At 44.6% G+C, this 22,467-nt stretch overlaps 1 protein-coding gene across 1 annotated transcript in view; it reads left to right on the plus strand.

Moving 5' to 3' along the window:
* The window catches only part of PDE11A (phosphodiesterase 11A), a 260,304-nt gene that overhangs the window by 230,183 nt on the left and 7,654 nt on the right, over nucleotides 1-22,467 (plus strand). The window lies entirely within an intron of this gene.

Raw genomic sequence — 22,467 nt, forward strand, 5'->3', positions numbered from 1 at the left:
TGAAATCCAGAGCTGCCCAGACAAAGATCTCTTTTATATCAGGCAATGATTCTTAATGCGGTAAAAGTTCCCTACTGTGCACTGTGTTTTGTTCAATGAATAATTCTGCATATAAGCACAGACCTGAATAGGCAGGACCCCAGGGAAAACACAGGCCTGAATTTTTCAACCCCAGTTTTGGCTCCTCCAACCTGAGAGATGGAAGGGACATTCCATGGCACAGCCCACGGGATCACTTGGTACAGGCACATATTGCATCCAGCTTAGAATGTGCTAATGTGGTCGTGCACCCACACAGATTACTTGGATGCTTGGAATAAGTACCACAGCTGTAAGATGGATGGCTGTGTTATGGGCTGCAGATACCTACAATAAAGTGCCACTGCTAATCAAATTACATCAGATGCAGTGTTTGGCCCAGATGGATGCTTATTTCTTCTGCCTGACTAGAAAATAGTTATGCAAGCAAGGCTACAGATGGTAAGCAACATTGTGGAATCCTGTCATCACCAGCTTGCATACTTCTTCATCAGCCAAGCTTGGGGGCCAACCCTGCAGTCTGAGGCCAGCCTCCTACTGATATCAGGGTTTTGCCCGGATAAAGACTGGAGGAGTTGGCTCTCATCATGTAGAAAAAACAAACAAACAGACTAATTACTCTTTTTCTCCTGATCAAACATTCCCTCTGAAATCTGTACAAAATGTAATGTTCTCTTCTTCCTGCTCTTCACGAAGCCCAGTCGCCAAGTGATCTCAGTCGGTATTTGGGTGTACATAAAGTGAATGACTGGTCATGCCAGAAATGTAACTGCGACTGTAACTCCTTTCTACATATATATGCATGCACAAAAAGATTTAGGAATACTTCCCTGCTATAGACAGGATGCGTCTCTAGTAGCTACTAATGTAAGAAGATGGACTGTGTTCCCCCTCCTCTGCATCCTTGTGAATGAGGAAGCTACAGTCCTGCCAGCTGGTTCGTCCTTGTGCCCCTGCTACACAAGGATGTGGTACCTTTGGCTCTGAGTTGCCACAACAGCAAGTCACTGTCTACTACAATAAAGTAAGTATTTAATGATCTGATGAATATTTAGCTTCATGGGAGAATACAGATCCATGCAGTCTTTTAAATTCACTAGACTCATCTCTTACATAGACTAGGATAAGGGGAAAATGTCAGAAGAAGAGCAAAATATAAAAACAAAGTTATTTCCCCAAACTAGGTAATGTTATAGCCAGAAGTCATGATTTATGTTGTGACAGAATCTGTAATATGAAAGGGTACAATAAAGCAGGGTGGGTGGAGAAACAAAGCAACCTCTGTGTGAAAAGACTAGATCTTGAATACTAAAGCACTGGTTAGTTAGCTCCATCCTAGCAGGAGCTCTCTGGGGAATATATTCACATCTGATTCCCCTACTTTCTGCTGTCTTTTCATCATGCTGTGCAGCTATTAGCCTGCTGCTCAACAACTTAAAAAAAAGAGACACTATCAAACCTTGAAGTCATTGCAGCACCAGCCTTAGGGGTAAACAGAAAACTCGATGTCACAGTATCACACTGTGTGAGCTACTCTCTTGAATATAAAGTCAAGTTTTAATTTCCACATCCAACTTAATCAAACCTCAGTACACCCATCACACCAATGACACATTCAGACACTGTAAATCCTCTGTTTACAGAGGGTACAAAACCTACAGTTGGTGCATTTTGTCGGCTATATAATATGGGTTTGGGTTGTCTTCCCTTCTAAAAAATCTTTTAATTTCAGCCTTTGTAATATGTTGTATAGAGTATAGACTACGTTAAGACAGAGTGGGTTACAACATTATGGTTACTTCATTAAGAATAAAGTATGAAGAGGTGGAGTTCTCATTGATAAAGATTCACAAAACCTGAATGACACTTACATAAATCCACTAGTGTCCTATTTAGGAAATCAAATGTTTGTTACAGAATTCTATAAGTACCCAAATGATAATACAACATTAATCCATCAGGTGCATGATCCAAGCAAGTAACCCCTTTCATAATAACAATGCTAGCCCTGGATCCATGCAGGCAGAAACTGATGTCCATTGTCCTTACCAGAACTACATGTGGGAACATATATCCACCAACAGAGATCCAGTCATTTAAATCTGTTCCATTATGCCGTATTTCTACACAGAGGGCACAATTCAACCTGTAGCTAACTGTTCTCAACTCCCACTGAAGCCAGAGCGGAGTCCTGCCTTAGCAGGAACTGCAGTAAAATGCCTATGAGTCACATAGATAATATGCTATTGGGCATTCCTCTGAAGTGTCAGAGAAAGCAAACAGACAAGAAACTCAGTATCACAATCCTAGCAACCCCATACTGAATGTTCATCCCACACTTCAAAATGGTGGTGAGGGTACTTTAACTAAAGCTCATTCAACAAGCTTTAAATAAAGTGCTCCCACCACCATTTTGAAGTGCAGCAACGCCGATACATGAGGGCACCTTAATCAGACTGGCTCTCAGAACCACTCTAATTAAAAGAGTCCCCCCCCCCCCTTTTCCCCATTTCCAGAGCACTTGTAAAAACATCCTTGTAGTCCAACTGGCCTAGACTTCCTAGACCACTGCTGACACCATCCCTTCCAAGACAAGCCAATGGTTTAAGAACACCCTTTACCATAGCTTCAATCCTGGTGCCATTTGGCTATGCATTTTACCCCAACAGAAGCATGAGGGCCAAAGCATAAAATACAGTTTCTAATAACATTTCTCTTAAACAGCTTAAGACATACACATAGAGATGAAACAGTAAGACTTCCATGCCCACCCTTACTTCTTATAGTCTTCTCACTACTCCAAAGCATTCTTTAGTCCTCTAGTGCATCCTAGATAAACCTCCTCCTCTTGTGCACAATACTGCCTTCTCCTCTTACCACCTCTCGCTGACTCCAGAATAGCTTGTGAAAAAGTCATCCTTTATTAAAGTTGAAGCCCCTTTTGTCAAGTGATTAAAGTTGCCCACCAACTGATCTGTTCTTTGGTTATTAAAGCCATCTAGCAGATTAGTTTTCTTGGTTTTGCCACTTTCTTTTAGCAAGTTCCTTCCATGCGAGCAGCAGCTCATCAAGACTTAACAATTCTCCATAGTAGCCATGCCTCATCACCCCTTGGAATTGAGTACACTGCTGAGGTAAAGCACAGGGAAAGCAGACAAGTTGAATATGTATAAATATCAACTTCAACTCCCATTTCAGAGGCCATAATATCAAGAACATTTCCTAAATAGTAACACTAGCTGCCAAGCTCTAAATCTGACAACTTTTTGTATCCATTTAGAATAGGCAGGCCTACTCTCTAGGTTGGGGTCAGCCATGATCAGTATAGGCCTTGAAATGTGGAGGACTGATGGTTGTAAGCCACCTCACTGTTCCCTTGTTCTTGGACTGCTCAGATTTATGGGCTAGGGACAGAAGTTATGCATAAACCGGTTTAAGTGATCAGAAGCTGGTTTAAACCTGTAACAGAACAGAACAGAAGCTCAGTGCACATAAGCCAGTTTCAAAATGTCTGAAACTGGTTTAAGATAAACCTGGTTGAATGTAGTATGAGACTTAACTGATTCGGGTCAAACTGATTTATGAAACTTCTGTCCCAGACATCTTCCTGGTTCAAGTTAAATGAGAGTCCCCCAGCTTCCCAGAATGCTTTCCAGCCCTGGGCTGGGCTGTCTGCTCAGAGAGCAGGGTTGGCCCCGCCCCTCTGCTTCCTAGAGGGAGCAGTGAGGGCTGGCTGACAAGGAGGGTAGGGGGAAGGAAAGCCCGGCTGCGGATGCAGCCCAGTCTGCAGTGGGGGGAACTGCCCCCCCATGGAAACCCCGTCTGGGGCCGGGGAATGGGGTTAAACACTCTTTCCCCCACTCAAACTTACTGCTGGCTGCAACTGTGGACTACAAATCCCAGAGGCACCTGGAAGGAGGAAGAGAAAGTGATAAGCAATTCTGCAGAGGGCTGCTATTGTAAGTCTAGACTGCAAATCCCAGAAACCTCAGGGGCAGCAGGAAGAGGAAGTGAACACACAACCAGAGAGCCATGCTCTAGCACTCCCTGGCGGTTGGCCTGAACCACTGCAGGCATGTGGCTGCATTTCCTGAATCTAAGGTAAATGTCTGTTCACTTCTGTTTCAGTCTAATCTGTGCATTTTAGACTAATCTGCAAAGACTGAATCGATTCAGCCGCAGGATTCTGACTGTCTGTACCCAGCCATAGTGACTAGGATCATCACTAAAGGCCTGCTAGAATGCAGTGCATTTCAGCTCTGCCTTGTCAAATCCTTAGCCTGCCCAGAAATGAACCCTGCATTGCTGCAATACAGGGCCAGGATCAGATACCTGAAAATTGATTGTTTTTTGCATTGACAGTATGAACTGTTGCTTCTGACTTTATTCAGGCCACAAGCTATCACAACTGTGTTCAGAACTGCAACTGACAATAACCTCTCAAAGTCTCTATAGATTAAATTGCTTTTGCTTCCCAAGTATGTTGGCCATTTTCAGTTAAGAAAACCATTCACTGGACTGTTAGGGAAGCTAAAATTAGGTTTTTTTAGCAGCACCTCACCCCGGATAAGCTGGTTTCTGTTGGTTATCCTATAGTATGCTCCATTTCAATCTACTGTTGTTTAATACAGCTTTATAACATCCATTTTAAGCCACTGCATATTTTTTTTAAACATTACATATGGTACTAGTGGTCTGCAATAAAGATGTTGCAAATGTAGTCTGTTAAGAATATTTGTTATATATAGCATTTTGAACCCACCATTAGTGTCAGGATCTCCATTAAGTGAACAGAACTGCTATCTGCACTGGAGGATGCTCTGTCTTTTAGAACTTACAGAAATAATAGTTTCATTCTTAATTTCTAATTGTGGAAAACTGAGGTATTTTATACAGCCATGCTGCCAGTACTGTACCAATTACCTATTTGACTATGCAAACACCCTTGGTGCTCAGGAAGATCTTGGAGAGAATCATCAAGGAGCACATCTGTGGGGGGCCTGCAGGGGAGATCACGCTTAGGGGCAAGCAGCATGGGTTCATTAAAGGCAGGTCCTGCCAGACCAACCTGATTGCCTTTTATGACCAAGTAACTAAATTCTTGAATGATAGTGTCACTGTGGATGTAGTCTTTCTAGACTTTAAAAAGACCTTTGACACTGTCTCTCACCCCATCCACATCAATAAATTAAGTGACTGCGGCATTGATGCCTGCACAGTTGGATGGGTAAAAACTTGGCTGATGGGGCGCACTCAGAGAGTAGTGGTGGACGGGTTGTACTCAACCTGGAGAGATGTGAGCAGTGGGGTACCCCAGGGCTCGGTCCTCGGGCCCGCACTGTTTAACATCTTCATCAGCAACTTGGACAAGGGGGTGGAAAGCATGCTGTCCAAATTTGCTGATGACACTAAGGTGTGGGGCGAGGTGGACACACTTGAAGGGAGAGAGAGGCTGCAACTAGATTTAGACAGACTACAAAAGTGGGCAGACGAGAATAGGATGGCGTTCAATGAAGACAAATGCAGGGTCCTGCACCTTGGGAGAAGGAATCCACAGCATACATACAGGCTGGGGAGTTCCCTTCTTGAAAGCACAGAGGCAGAAAGGGATCTTGGAGTCATTATTGACTCCAAGATGAACATAAGCTGCCAATGCTAGACCGCAGCCAGCAAGGCCAGCCATACCTTGTCATGCATCCAAAGGTGCATCTCAAGCCGGTCCAGAGAAGTGATACTCCCCCTCTATGCGACTTTGGTCAGACTGCAGTTGGAGTACTGCATCCAGTACTGGGCGCCACACTTCAAAAGGGATGTGGCCAGCCTGGAGAGGGTTCAGAGGAGGGCTACCCGCTTGGTGAGAGGGCAGCAGGACAGGCCCTACGAGGAGACTGAAGGACCTGAACCTGTTCAGCCTCAGCAAGAGGAGGCTGAGGGGGGACCTGGTGGCTGCCTACAAGTACATCAGGGGAGATCAATAGCAAATAGGCAGAGCTCTTTTCTCCCCAGCACCACCTAGGGTGACAAGGAACAATGGTAATAAGCTGATGGAGAATAGGTTTGGGTTAGAGATCAGAAGGCAATATTTTAGTTAGGGTAGCCAAAATCTGGAACCAACTTCCCAGGGAAGTGGTCCGCGCCCCTACATTGGGCAAATTCAAGAGAAGGTTGGATGATCACCTGTCTGGGGTATTGTGAACCCAGCATTCATTCCTGCCTGTGGTAGGGGGTCAGACTAGATGATCCGTTCAAGTCCCTCCTGACCCTAGCTACTATGAACATCTCACATTTGCAACATATTCTTTTCTTAAATCAATAACTTAGCCTTTTTTGCTAGAGGCAACCAGTGTAACAGTATTAAGTGTTCACTTGGCTTCTCTGTAACTGGAATACAGCATTTGGAGCATTAAGATGCATTCATTTGCATTTCTCAGACTAAAGGTCCTCAGAGCTTCTTTTCAAATGGTGTTCAAGTTTCATCATCACCAGAAACTTGTTGCATTCGGAGTGAACATAGGACAGGATCAACGGCCTTAGAGCCTGGATTTCCTCCAACTAGATCCTAGCACTCCATATAAGGCTGTCTCAGAGAACAGGGAGATTTCCACAAACAATATCAAAGCATTTCACTTCAAACAAAGGATGCTTACAGAAGCCCAGCCTTTGCTCACAGCCTCCTTAAACAGACAGCTACATCCTGAATAGCAAGGCCAGAGGTCATGCTCTCTTGCTCTTCTGTGTATAAATACATAATCAGATAGTCAGTGACATCGACAGCAGTTGTTTTAAGTTTAAAAGAGATGTCTTTATGGGAGATAAACACGCCCACAACTTACGTGCATTGGAGAGTGCTCTGCTCACTCTCATTGTGAAAGGAGAGATTCAAATCTTGGAACTCCTGCAGTTCTTCTTCATGCAAAATCTTCACTGAAATCAATGAATGTACTTGACTATGAGTTAAAAAAAAGAGTTGGTGTCTCTTGTGTAGGTCCCTATGCTTCAATTTACCTCCTCCTAAGTAAAGAGATAAAGTCAGTCTCCTGATTTTCACAATGATTTAAACTTTTGGCACAAATCCTTTAGCATGCATTTGCAGTTCAGATGTTGGATATCATGGCAAATTCTTGCAGGATTAAAAAGACAGCAAATTGTTTGCTATATCTGTTGGAGATCTGCTTGTTTCCCTGCACTTCCCAGAAGTTCTATCACTAAAAGCCTTTGCCTTTAATACATGCTTGATGATGAGTGGACCAACTTAAAAGGCTGTTGTAGTGACATCATCCTAGAGATGTTATTCCACAGGTAAGTTTAATTATGAGTCAAACAACTTGCTGTAGGAAAATGAGAAAGGTAGGTATATCAAAGGTCTTGGGGCTGTAGACAGAGGGAACTACTTGATTATTGCCTTTGTGTCAAGTGCAGTGTGATTATTGTTTCTCCATATTTCAGACATTAAAAATATTTTATAGAATGCACTGATACCTCATCAAATCTCTCCGAAAATGTTGTCAAAAATACTTTGATCAGTTCTACACATCTTTCACTGAAGTTGGTTTTACCTCAGAGAAGATTTCATGGCTGGCTCCTGATGGGCAGGTCCTCACTGAAGATACAAGAGGCTCTTTTTATAAAACTTTTGATGGATGTTAGAGAATACTGGTGGACACACCTATACATGCATATTTATGAACAGCAATAAACTTCAGTGCATATCGCACCAGAGTTTATTGTTCCTGGGCACCATGTTTACACACGTGCCCAGGACTGCAGTATTTTGAGCTGAGTTGGAGCAGCCCTGGCTGGCAGGGGTCTGGGGAAGGTCACCTTGCCAGCCCCGGGCTGATCCAACCCAGCTCAATGTGCTGCGGGAGCGGCTGGCTGGGGCATGAGGGTGCTTTAGTGTGGGGATAGCCAGCATGCAGCCCCTGCACTGAAGCAACCTTGTGCCCCAGCCAGCTGGGTTGGGATCTACGTGCACACTGCTGTGCATAAAAAAACTCTACAGCAGGACAGTACCTGTATTTACAAGTACTAACATACTGTGGAGTTTATAGGTTTCCTGAACTCTAATACGGCTGCATGTGTAGACGTTCAGACGTTTCCTGCGAAGTTAATTTAGGCAGCTCCGCAGTAAATGTCTCATGTAGATGTGCCCGCAGAGAAGTAAACTTTTGGAAGGGTTCATATTTGACAGTTAAGCTGAGCACTGACATTGAAATATAATGCCTGTGCTCCCTGGGAAAGCCCAAGTGACATAGATAATTAAAGCATATTGTCTCAGCATGCAGTACATGATACACCACAGACCACACCCAGCAGAGGCTGGCAGTTTAAATGACAGTATCATTCTCCACTGAGAATGCTGACATCCACAGGGCAATATTGCCCAAACTTTTCAAGGAGCAGTGGCAGCATTGTCTGGTGTGTTCATAAAAATGTCTGCTTCAGGAAAAGCTAATTAAGCCTAGCAGACATGTTGGCTGGGGCCTAGGTAGCTGGGGATCTTGTTAGGGAAAGGGCACTTACAGCTAAAAAAAAAAAAATGGGGCTTTTAGTAGGTCTTAAGCAGGAACAGAAGGACATGGTTCACAGTTTGTTGCCATTTTTACTAATGATGACCTTAAACCAAGGCATTCAAACCAAATCCACCTGGACTTTGAGTAAGTTCAGCTCTGAACTTTGGGTCTCTGGCCAGCCAAGCGGTACTTTCTTCTATGTTTGGCTGTCCTCAGGAATGTCCAAGGACCAGATCTCTGCACACTGGCCATCTAGCTGCTGTGCACCAAAAGTACAGGTTCTTGTGCTCTATGATGGTTTGGACAGCCAGACACTTGAATTGTTGTGTATGTATTTCCCACTGTGTTTTCAAGATACTGCAAATTCCCCAGAAATTCTTGGTGCTTCAAATGAACACCTGTCCTCAGTTTGCAGCACAACAGAAAGTAAGCCAGTGTGAGGGGGCATAAAAGAAATCATATGATTTACAGTTTCCTAATCAAATGAGTTATATGAATTCTACTAAATACCTTGTCACAAGGACATGAAAAAGGAAGAAGGAAAGGAAAGTGCATATGTAAAGGGTTATGATGCTGGAGGGTCTGTAGAGGGCCTGCAGCAAAGATCGTTTGGGTTTCTACAATCTTCAGACTTCTCATTACAATGAACTTAGAAAAAAAAATCTTAACTTTCCTTCCTCCATTCCCTAGCATGGTATTTTTTCTTTGTTAATATGTGATTTTGGAAGAATTATTGACAAAGAGGTAGATCAAAGAAGCAGTCTGCTGCCTTGCTGCTCAGAATTTATGGAGTCTGCAAGCTTTCTCAGACTAGCTGGAGAGGAAGACAGCAGTATATTTAGCCCCTTGAGGAACAAAGTGTTTCAGGTTGCTCTACAAGCAGCTACCTGACAAAGACCTATCCCATCCCCAGAAGGAATAGTAGATCAATGACTAAGGAACATAAGAATAAGTGAGGAGTACTGAAATCTGTGGGAGACACTTCACTGAAGTCAAGGGAGCCTGAATTTCAGGGTTAGACACTTTTGCACCACTGTCTATAAAAAAATGAATCATCTGTGCAATGACAATTTATGTTGTCATCCTATTCAAAATTAGCTGCAAAGTTTATTGCAAATGGACTTATACTGGTGAATGAAACATATAAAACCAGAAGTAAACTGAAAATATGGCCAATAAGCGAGAGAGACAGCCAGCACAATCTACTCAAATTGTACTGCAAATCTGAAAGAAGATAAATGGATAATTTAACAGCCATTCAGTTTTCAAGAAAGACAAAGCACAAACTACATTGCATCAGAAAAGGACTAGAAATGATGATGGATGGAATACTTCAAGTAAGTGTTGAGAACAAGAGAATCACAGTTACTTGCAGAATTCCCAGCTGAGGATAAATTTTAAAGACCTAAATAAGGATATGAATCTGATATGGCTTGAAGAGATTTTCAAAATCTATTTAATGATGAGGCAGAAGGTATTGATCGTTGCTCAAAAGACGTGTTGAAAGGAAAGGTGCTGAGTCCTCTTATATTCTGCACAAGCTGTTAGCATGTGAGATTAAGAACAAAACCACTGACTTGCAGAGCCAAATAAGAGATTATGGTGACGTTTATGAAATGGTGTTTTCCTCTTCTACCAGGAAATTACTAACTTCTCAGGTTTATTAAATTATTGTGAACAGATGGGTTATCAGCTTGCCTAGCAACTACAGTAACATATTATCTGAGCTATTTCAAAAGATCTCCACTCTCTCAGTAACCCATTCCTTCCCTTTGACAGCAAAAAGTTTTCACTCTGATCAGAGCACACTTTGCTAAAACATATAATCCCTATTTTCCTCAGTAAAAGTACCTGGGCATATTTTACCAATGAAGAAGTATGTTATTGTAAACCACCCAGCCTTAATCTTTCTTAGGAAAGGATTGAGGCAACCAGGAGCTTTAACAAAAGCTAAATTCATAGGACCTGAATATATATGTTTGCTAGAGCTGGTCTGTCAGTTAGCTTCTGTCTGCTGCATTAGGATTTGCTATAACTTCCCTGGGTGGGGAGGAATCCCTACTCAGGTCTGGCAATATATTCTTCATGGCCCTCTTTTGACAGTGAAGAAAGCTGCCAAAGTTTTCTGCCAACTTAGATTGGTGAGCTCCAAAAGAATTCCACTGGCTGAAGTCCAGAATGAGCGCGCTGATGTGCTACACCTCTAGAAGCCCTTGCCATATCCCTCCCCAGCAAAGATTTTGGCCCACAATGGACAAGAAAAGCACCCAGTTAACAGTAAGAAAATTACAGCCATTTTCCACCAATACATACTCCTCCCATGGTACACACAAGTTCTGGAGTGTAGCAGCTGAAACATTTTGTATTCCTAAAACAAAGACATGATTCATATAAATAGCACCTGGAAGCTATTCCCTTTATTATCCCTATAGTTAGGCTGCCATAGGCAGGTTCTTCCAGAAACAGTTTTAATTTCCAGTTCTAGCCCACGTAGATAGAGATTATTTTAGCTTTTCAAGATGTCTTCTGTCAGGCAGTTGTTGTATAAGACCAAAGCTTTGAGTGGCTAAGATATAGCTCCCATTTTACCTGAATGATAAAAGTTAAAAAGAGTTCGAAATTAATACTTCCCCTTTGGAGTTATATAGTTCAGGTTCAGCTGAGTTGTGAAGCCATTGGCATCAGTGGCACTTACACCAGGAGAATTTATCTGAATTTATCCCTCCGGCTTCCTGGTCACTAGTCTTCCCTTGGAAATCAAAAACTGTCTACATAATAAAAATGATTAATTAGAAGCCATTGGGTTCCAAAGTAGAGTGAACAGTGTGACCTATAACATTCTGATATGTGCTCAGTAATAAAACTGAATTTATATCGTCTTATTCCATAGACTCACTTTACAAATATCAGAACTAGAGCCAGGCTTCCGTGAGCTGTAATCTTGTCAATGCTCATAAATTAGACAAGGTCAGAACTGGTCAATACTTGAATGGGAGCCTCCAAGGCAGATCTGAGGTTCTGCAGAAAAGAGTATTTGTCATTCAAGAGGTGCCTTGCTTACACTTGAACAGATTTGGCACTGGTACTAAAGGACACAGAGATGCTGATTTTAACTGAGCAGCAGTTTGGACTGCCTGAATCTCTGTTACTCTGCAAGAGTGTAAAGGAGAGAATCTGACCTAGCAGGCTTACCAGAAGCAGCACAGAACTCAGTGTGGGACAGTCTACCTTGCTGACTGTCTCAGCAGGTATAAATTAGCCCAGGGCTTGGCAACATTTTTGGGCAGAATGCCCAACATCTTGATTTGTAAGATGTTAGCATGCCAGGGGTGGACAGTGGGGGAACCACAAGGGGCCTGATCCTTGTTGTGGCAGCACAGCCCCAACCCCTTCCCCACCATCCACCCCAAGGTGCACATGCCAAGCAAAATGCCTTTGCATGCCCCACTGGTACCCATGCTGGGGGTTGCCTACCACTGAATTAACCTATGTTGAGCTCCCTGTGACTATAGTTAAATTGCTTGTGGTGTATATCTACCGCAGGACAGGCATACACTAAGACATACCTATCCCAAGCTTTATCAGTGCTGGGAGGCCATAAGGTAAGAGTTCTCCTAATTTTTAAGTGCCTCAGTGCTGGTAGCTGTGTGTTCTCAGACATCCCAACTCTGAAGCTTGCCTGTGATCTGACAGAGCTAATAATTAGCTGTTCAATGCAAGAACCATAACCTTCCCTGGTCTTTTGCTCTTCTTTTCAGGTGCCATGCTTTCTTAAGGAGCACACATATGCCCTGAATTTTTGCAGTAAGAGAGACTAAGGATAGAATGCTTTGCATCCTATCTTGGCTCTATTCCAAAGATGCTTCTCCTTAAACACACCTGGCTGGATCACCAGGAACAACAGCAAGGGTCCTCATAAAACACTGATTTTACATACAGACTGCAAGATTTTGATACCTTGGCTCATGTTGTATAGCAGGGGTTGGCAACCCCTGGCACGCATGCCAAGCATGGCACATGAAGCCATTTTCCTTGGCACACGTTGGGGCCAGGGAGGCGGCAGCTGTTTGCAGCCTCCCAGCTGCAACCGGCCGCAGCTCTGGGTAGCTGCTGCCAGCTGGGAGCCCGAGCTGCTCCCAGTAGGCAGCTGAGATGCTGCAAGCCCTGCTGGGAGCAGCCTGGGCTCTGTAGCTATCAGCAGCTACCCAGAGCCGGGGCTGGCTGCAGCTGGGAGGCTACAAACAGCTGCCTCCTGGCTCCAGCCCCAATGGGTGCAGTGCCAGCACCTGATGCCTTCCTGGAGCCTGAGGCCGGGAGACAGCTGGGGCCAGGGCCAAGGTGGGAGGCTAGCAGCTGTTTGTAGCCTCCTGGCTGCAGCCACCCCAGCTCTGGGTAGCTACTGATAGCCACAGAGCCCGGGCTGCTCCCATGGAAGCCCTGCTGCAAGCAGCCTGGGCTCTGTGGCTATCAGCAGCTACCCCGAACCTGGGGCAGCTGCAAACATCTGCAGCTCTCCGTCCTGGCCCTGGCCCCAGCCGCCTCCCAGCCCCAGCCCCAGGGAGGCAGCACGTACCAACAATGCTCCCCACTGTGCTGCCCTCGCCACTTCTGCAAAGCAGCGTTGGTACCCGGTGCAGCAGGGCACAGCTGGGGGCGCAAAAAGCTGCCTACTCCCAGCTCCCCTGCCAGACTTCCCCTGTGTGTACGGGAGCAGCGGGGGCAGCAGCACAGAGTTGTGCCCCTCGCTGCTGCCCCCACCAGCAGGGGAAGTGTGGCAGGGCAGCGGGGAGCAGGCAGCTTTCTGCACCCCCCGCTGTGTCCTGCAGCACTGGGTTCCAACACTGCTTTGCAGAAGTGGCAAGGGCAGCGCAGCGGGGAGCACTGCCAGTATGTGCTGCCTCCCTAAGGCCAGGACAGAGATGCAGCAGATAGGGCTTTGGGTGGGAGGCAAGGGTCATGAGCAGAGCTGGGGGGCACAGGCAACAGGGCTGGGGGGCAAGGGACACAAGCAGGGCATCCTGCCATGTACCCCCTGCCCTCATTTTGTTTTTCTAGCATGTCAGCACTCCAGCACCTTCCAAGGTAGGTATTGTGGGGTTTTCTGGTACTCCAGCCAAAAAACGTTGCCTACCCCATTGTATAGCATCTTCCTCTGTAGTCAGTCTGACTGAAATAGCCATCAGGATCTGTGGTTTATGATGACGCCATTACTTATCACAGCAGAGCTCACCCTGAATTACCTTGGTAAATTAGACAATTATTCTGTTTGTCTGTTGCAGATAAGGAAATAGAACAAAGAGGTTAATGGACTTGCTTCAAGGCTACAGAAGCTATCAGTGTCAACCAGCCTGAGAAGTCCCCTACTTCTGAGTACAGAATCAAGAGGCAGACTACTAGATTATGTACACCTGTTAATGTAGGCAAAGCAAAAGAGTACATTAGGGACACTAAGTATGTGATTCAGACATGCCAAGTTGTATGTTCTCTGCAGCCCCACGTGCAGTCTTCACGTAGTCTTTCACAGCCTTAATTCAGCCCTCTTATTTGTGTGTCATAGCAACACATTACATCCCATGCTTTCAGGCAGTACATGGCTCCCAGACTTTTCTGTTGATTAGATGTATCCTGTTGGCTGCACAACAGACATGGTACTGCCACCCCCTCGCCCGCTATGGTGTTTTTCCCTAATCTGTATCAAGAGGAGCCTTGATCCTTTCCTTTTCTAAAGCAATAATATCCCTCAAGTTCTAATGCATGTCTTTCATCAGCATTAAAGAAAAAGGTACAAACTCAGATAGCCTTTTCCTGTTACTCTCCCTTCTACTAACTAGACCACTTGACAACCACTCTTCCAAATAGAGGTTTAAACCATAAATTCTGCTGGATAGCTCTCCGCCTTGTTGGGTATGAGAGTATCATTTCCCATAGCCATTCCCTCCCCCGCCTTTTCCTTCTGCTACCACTACCTCCAAGCCTTTACTTGGGCCTTCTTTTCAGGAGACAGATTCCCCTTTCTCCTGGGAAGGCTGTTTATGAATACATTGTTCTTTTAAGTAAGTTCTTTCCTCAAACTAGCTATATAATCTTACTTAGCTAACTGGGGTGAGCAATATAGGATTCCATCTCTCTGTGTACCTGTGTGGCGTTAACACCCCACCCCACCAGTCTGGCAACACACACCTTTAACACGCCTTAAATTGCGCTAATGTACATTAAATACGCACACATACAGACACACCCTTAGAGTAGTTATGGTAAAATGAGGGTTCCAGTCTCAGTACATGATTCTGCATCTGTTGTTCATGTGACCAGATGGCACTTGTAGGACTGCTAACAGTTTCAGAATCAAAAGTATCCAGAAGGGAGAGGTGGAAGACCTTTGTCAATCCAGGATTGTGCTCAGGCTTCAGAAAATAAGATGGTTACCTGCTAGGGTTAGAGAAAATACATTCTTATAATATGAAGAAGTGCACACTAACAGGTGTATTACTGGGATTTTTTTCATTTTTCTGAACCATTCAGGATCAAACAGCTGTTGGGGACCTGTCCTCTGCTCTCTGAAGTAAATAAGAATTTGGCTTTGCAAGTCTGGGTACCAGATGAAATGGCTCAGCAGTATGGTAGTTCCACTTAGGAGTAAATGGAAAAAGACAGGTTGTATGAAAGAACAGGGCATTAAGGGATTTTCATGCAATAAAACATGAAGTACGTAGTACAGGAAACAGCCAAAGATACAGTCTGCCTGGACCAGAGCCAAATAAATAGCTTTCGAAATAAACTGGTGGATTAATTCAGAATATGGACAGGTGCTCTGAATGCAATTCAGTACATTTTCAGAAACCTGCCAGTGGGGGAGAGAATTGTGTTGCTTTTGAGATAATTTCCCAGAAGCTTCATAAAAGAAAATTGATTAGAGGAACTTAATAAGTAAGAGAGAGCCAGAAATACAGTAATCAAATGAGTTTTTAATTACATCTCAGGCTGAAAAAATCCAATATGTGTATTTTGTATCAAAAAAGTCATAGTGAAATGCTGTGGTAGCTGGACAAAAATGAAGTAAAAGCCAATTTCCATAGGAAGTTTAGAAGTAGGTTTAATTGAAAGACTAGATAAAGGAATAAAGCAGTCCCAAATCTAGGGTACACTGAATAGTAGTAATGATTTAAAACATCAAATGAATGTCTTCATTCAAACATTCTATATTTCATGTGCGAAGTCTGCACTGTAGAATGTTTCTAACCTAAAAGGTAGCTTGACTAATGTGTAACAAGCTAAAGTTTCTTAAAATTGCACTACATAATTTACCACTACTCAACAAAATCAATTGTCTGTGCTATAGTAAAACTAAAAATCAAAGACCTGTTTTATTCTTCCTGAAATACCCCTTTTAATTTACTTTAGGCCACGTTAATGTTCTTTAGGTAAGCTTAAAGAGAACATTAAGTATCCTCATCCTTATTATTTAATTGGTAAACACACAAGTTACCAGACACTTTAAAATATGCTTAAATACAAATTTACAAGACCCTATATATCAGTGTTGGGAATTAAAAGGTGTTTACAGCTCATAAGATATGCTGATTAACTTGAAATACAAAAATAGCTCTGATGCCCAGGTCCATTGTAAGCGCACTAGGGAATGTTTATACTGCAGTCACTTGACAAGCTCAGGGTACCAGAAGCAGTCTAGCTGCGGTAGCATGGAGCCTAGCACAGGCTGCAAAAGCTGCCTGTGTATCTGGGTAAGTACTACAACACTTATTTCACGGGAAATATATACAGAGGGGAGATGTATCATAAAACCAAATACTGGTCAGTGGCAAAGCTTCTAATGGACCATATATAAGCCAGAAGGACTCAGTCCTTTAGATCCAGCTTAGCATATGCTTATGTATCCAGAGTTACTACACAGCAAAATGGTAGCAAAATGTCTTGGCCACATGCAATACCAACAACTCCTCATTCATCAATTTGTGTAACTGGAGTTGATTGGTTGGAGATTGGTTGGCGAGGCCCTTCAGGACCATAGTCCGATAGGGGAGGGAGTCCAAGAAGAGTGGTTGTTCCTCAAGGATGTGACCCTTGGAGTACAAAGGAAGTTCATTCCTTTTCAAAAGAAAGGCAGCAAAAGGGCTGGGAGACCCCCTTGGCTCAACAGGGAAGTCATGGACCTCCTGATATTGAAAAGAGAAGCTTATAAGGAATGGAAGTCAGGAACTACTACCATGGAGGAGTAACACAGCAATAGCCCACACCTGTAGGGAGCAGATTAGAAAAACAAAGGCAGAAACTGAATTCAAATTGGCAACCAGAATCAAGGACCATAAAGAGTTCTTTAGATACACAGGAAGTCGGAGAAAAAATAAGGGAAACATAAGGCCCCTGCTGAACGAAAAAGGACAGCTGATAACTGACACTCAAGAGCAAACCGTACTCCTAAATGAATACTTTGCGTCAGTATTCCACCAGTCCAAGGGTGTTAGCCTGCTTGACAGGATACAAGATGATCAAGGTGGAGGTGATCATCCTCCTGGAGTTGGCGAAGATCTTGTGGGGAATGTCTAGAGAGGCTGGATATCTACAAGTCAGCAAGACCAGATGAACTACACCCAAGAGTGCTGAAACAACTGGCCGACATCATTGCGCAACCTATGGCAAAGCTATTTGAGGACTCGTGGCACTCAGGAGAAGTCCCAGAAGACTGGAAGAGAGCTAATGTGGTGCCTATTTTCAAGGAAAGGAGGACCCAGGGAATTACAGGGAAATCAGTTTGACCTCAATCCCTGGGAAAATTCTGGAAAAAATTATCAAAGAATCCATTATTGATAGGCTAACTGAAGGCAGTATTTCAAAGGACAGCCAAATGGCTTTGCTGCAGGCAGATCATGCCCGACTAACCTCATTTCCTTGTACAATTAGGTAACTTGCCATCTGCATAAGGGAAATGAGGCTAATGTCATATACTTGGATTTCAAAAAGGTTTTTGACTTAGTCTCCCATGATGTCCTCATGGTAAAATTGGGAAAATACGACCTCAACTACTTTATGGTCTTGTGGCTAGGTAACTGGCTCTGAGGTAAGATCCAAGGAATATGAATAGACGGAACTGAGTCAACATGGCGGAAGGTGACCAGTGGCATCTCTCAGGGTTCAGTACTTGGACCAGTGCTTTTCAACATGTTCATCACTTATTTGGATTCGACATTCTGGCAAAGTTTGTGGACGACACCAAATTCTGAGAGAGTGTGGTCATACTTGAGAACAGACTGAGGATACAGGCTGACTTGGACAGGCTCATAAGGTGGGCGGATCAAAACCTGATGATGTTTAACATAAAGAAATGCAAAGTGCTCCATCTGGGGAAAAATAATCTGCAATACACTTATGGGCCTAGCAGTGCTACACTTGCCAGCACTGCGACTGAAAGAAATCTGGGGGTCATGATAGACCACAGAATGAATATGAGCCACCAGTGCAATTCCATAGCTGACAGAGCGAACAAAACACTGGCACGCATCTACCGATGCATCTCGAGTAAGGCTAAGAAAGTCATCCTCCCATTCTGCTCAGTCTTAATGAGCTTGTAGCTGGAGCAGTGCGTCCAGTTCTGGGTGGCACACTTCAGGAAGGATGTGGAAAAGCTTGAGAGGGTCCAAAGGAGGGCCACACATGTGATTAGACGTCCGGAGAGCAGGTGATATGAGGAGAGGCTGAAAGACATGGGACTGTTCAGCCTGGAGAAGAGAAGACTTAGAGGGGACTTGGTTGCAGCCTATAAGTCTATAAGTGGTGTACATTACTGCCTGGGGGAACATCTATTCACCAAGGCATTCCAGGGGAAGACAAGAACCAATGGCCACAAACTGCCTGAAGACTGCTTCAGATTGGACATAAGGAGAAACTTCTTTACAATTCAAGTGCCTAGAGTCTGGAACAGACTTCCCCCAGAGGTGGTACAATCACCTACCCTGGAAATCTTTAAAAAAGTCTTGATGTGCACCTTGCTGGGGTCATCTGACCCCAGCAGTCTTTCCTGCCCAAGTGCCAGGGGCTGGACTCAATGATCTTGTGAGGTCCCTTCCAACCCATAACATCTATGAATCTATAAACACCAGCCCTGCATCGCGTATAGTAGGCAACAGCTAATGATACTGAGATGCATGTGGGAATGGATCATGCTACAGAAAGCACAAAATAGACTTCTCTCAGTTCTAGGACCCCTTTATTACTCATACTGGACACGGGTGGAAGCAGGCATTATAGATGTCTTATCTTAGAAAGGTTAGTCTGCCTGGAGCAAGAGGAATAGCACAAGAGCAGACTGTTTCCAGAGCTGTCACTCAGTTTCTTGGAAATGCAGGTGAAAATACTAATGATCACAGTCGTGCCATACCATCTGAATGGGTGGCTGCTGAAGTACCAAAGCAGGAGAACTGCCTGGAACTGAAGAACCACTGGGAGATATGATCAGGTGTGCCCTTATCCTATACCTTCTTTAAGTTACAGTAGGAAGATATTGTCAGTATACTCATCTACAACATGAACAATATGTGCTTCCAGGTCCTGGGGTTGGTAAGATCAGTCCTGCTTAGAGCTACTGAAAAATGGTGATTGATTTATTTATTTACTTACTTATTTTTTGCAAAGTATTTTCTTAAAATATTTGTGGCCTTTTACTTAAATATATTGGAAATGGAAGCTATAACTGATAGCTCTAACCCCATCTCTTGACAAAAAATCTGTCCAGACATTGCCATTGCTATGACAGGATTACTGCTTTGCTGCTATTTGAGCTTGGATGTCTCCTTGGCTGTATCTGAATTAGGAGGGGGACGGAGGAATTGTCTCCTCACCCTGAGCAGTTTTCTATTGCAGGCATTTAGAGTGGGCTGGATCACGCAGGGTTGCAGACACATGTAACACTCTGAAATAAAAAAGCTAAAAATACAGGAAGGTTTATGATGAGGAAGTTGCCAGTAAGAATGTTGTACAGTTGAACAAGCTGTTAAGTCCTAACATGGTATTACAAAGGAATGAAATGCCTCTGCTCAATAACAGTGTACCTGACACTAACCAAAAGACCTTAAGCTCCATCTCTAATCCATCCACTAGACTACAAGACAACGGTGCCTAAACCTTGCTTTCTTCCATTTTAATGCCAAGTTGGAAGCATTTTGCAGCAGATCCACTCCACACAAATCAATTAGCTACTTATGGCCCCATTTTGAAAACTGCTGAGCTTTTGCATTTCTTATTAAAGTTAACTGAAGTTGCAGGTTTTCAGCACATCTTAAAATCAGGCCATTAACCCTTAATTATCATATAATAACTCAATTAAAATCTACCAAGACTTACTTCAGTAGCTACCAAAATCCCATCGTTTGCAGACTAGTCATAAAAATACTATTCTTTAGAGTCCTCTGGGCTCCTGGGGCTATTAAAGCCGACTGCTGTTAACCTTGCTAGTTAAACCAAATCATCAAGAGATTCACCTGCAAACAATTTACACTTCCCCACTTCCTTACATCTTCCTGAAGGTATACAAATTATTTCCCATTGTCTGTTGTGTTTGCTGCTTTGTTCTCCCTTCTTCAAACCAAAAACATGCACTCGATGTTCCATAGCTGACCAACTAATAGAGTCCCCTAATCATGAACAAAAAAGGCTGCAGAAAGAGAAATATGAAGGATTCTCTCAGTAATTGAAATCTAGCACATAGTCTGACCAACTCAGGGCTCCATGCACTTGTTTCAAGGTTAGCAAGCATGTCATTTTCTTGATATATGCTTGCTGCGGTTATAAAGTTTCATACTACACGTGCTGCATCATAGACAAGAAGAAAATGGTGACTTCAACCATATACATAGTTCTAAAATAAAAAAAATTATTCTGATCAAATTCACAGAAATCAACAAGGAGATTGTAGGTGACTTCAGCTATCTGGTTCAAGCCCTATAAGAAGCTAGTGGATTCAGTGAGACTAGAAAATGAAACAATTTCTATTCTTCATTCAGGGTTGTTTTGCACGTTTTAAGCTCCCATAAATTATATAAGTACAGTATTAATGGCCAAACTCAACTGAGAAGCAATAAAAATAAAGCACCAGCTTTTGCTGGTATATGCAGATGGCAACAGCAAGTTACAGTCACATTTTGCTTAGTCATTTAGGCTAGGAACATGGGTTACACGTAAACCGGTTTAAGTGATCTGAAACTGGTTTAAGCCTGTAACAGAACAGAAGTTCAGTGCACATAAGCTGCTTTCAAAATGGCCCAAACCAGGTGAAGATAAACCTGGTTGGATATAGTATCAGACTGAATTAAGTCATACTGGTTTATGGAACTTTTATCCTAGATCCCTTTCCAATTCAAGTTAACTCACAGTCTCCCAGTATCCCAGAATGCTTTGCAGTCCTGGGCTGTGCTAACTGTTCCAGCAGAGCAGAGCTGACCCCTCCCCCAGCTATCACAGAGCTAAAGCCTCTACTCCCTGCCAACACCTGTCAGCCCAGTAGGACCGGGTGGGGGGCAAGGGAACAGACCCCCAGACCTGCCTATCCCCCTGTCTGTACAGGACAAGGGAAAGGAAAGCCCCAGCAGGGGGTGCTTTTCATCACTGCAGCAGTCATGTAAGCAGGGCTGGCATCAGCTCAGCCCCACCCCCGAGCCTGTGATGTGGGGTGGAACAGGATGGAGGTCAACTGCAGTGGCCTGGCCTTCCCAGGTGGGGTCTGCCCAGCACAGGAGGAAGCCCCGCACTGGGGGCTTTTCACTCCCCTGCAGCCAAGCTTGCTGGGCTGGCATTGGCTCAGCTCCACCCCCTCCCTTCCCCCCATATCCAAGACAGGTGGTATAGTAGAAGGGGAATGCACTGGCCTGGCCCCAGACCCCCCAGCCAGGGTCTACCTGGTGTGGGTGAGTGGGGAGAAGCTCCCACTGGGGGCCTTTCACTCCCCTGAAGCCCAGCTTGCCAGGCTGCGATCAGCTTAGCTCTGCCCCTTTTCAGCCCTCACCTTTGAGAGGCAGAGTAGAGGAGTGAATGCAACAGTCCACCCAGACACTGGCCCCCTCCAGCTGGGCTGCCTGATGGGGGTGAAGGCCCACTGAGGGCTTTTCACTCCCCTGCAGCCTGGCTCACCAGGCTGGTATAACCCCCCCTCTCCCTCCCGTGAGAGGCGGGGGCAGGGAGAGGAACACACCAGTCCAGCACCAGCCCCCCTAGCCAGTGTCTCCCCAGCACCAGGTAGTGAAAGCCCCCACTGGGGGCTTTTTGTTACCCTGCAGCCTGGTGAAACAGGTTAAGATTGGCTCACCCCTGCCCTCTTCCCAGGGAGCCCTGCTAGCCAGGCTGCAGGGAGGTGAAAAGCCCCCAGGTGGCAGCCTTTCCTGCACCAAGTAGACCCCAGATGGGGGGCCAGGGCTGGGTGGTGCATTCCCCTCCCCATCCCCCTCTTTGGGGGCAAGGGCCAGATTTTCTGCTGGCTCTCCCCTCCCTGGGGCTGACAGCTGAGGGGAGGAGAGTGGCATGTGTCCAGCAGCCAATCAGGCCTGGGGTGCCACTAGGTGGGGTTTAGCAGCCTTAGGCAGCTGGCCATGAGGGATCATGCGCATGAGCACCCCCAGGCTCTTGGCCTGGGTCAGTGCAGGCTTCCACCTACCTTGGTCACCCAACAGTAAATGTCAGTTCAGTTGGTTATCAGTTCAAGCTATGCAACTTAGAAAAACGTGTGAAGATTGAACCAATTCTGCCTCAAGCTTTTTGAACCTCTTTACTTAGCCTTAAACTGAAACTGAAGCTCCCTGTCTTGATGGGGAACAGAACAGGACATGTTACAGTCCTGAACTCAAACCTTGTACATCTTGTGACTTCCACCTCACCAATGTAAAAACTGCTTCTACCCAAGAAGCACGCTCCA

Source organism: Alligator mississippiensis, chromosome 4 (assembly GCF_030867095.1).
Source record: "Alligator mississippiensis isolate rAllMis1 chromosome 4, rAllMis1, whole genome shotgun sequence".
NCBI lineage: Eukaryota > Metazoa > Chordata > Crocodylia > Alligatoridae > Alligator > Alligator mississippiensis.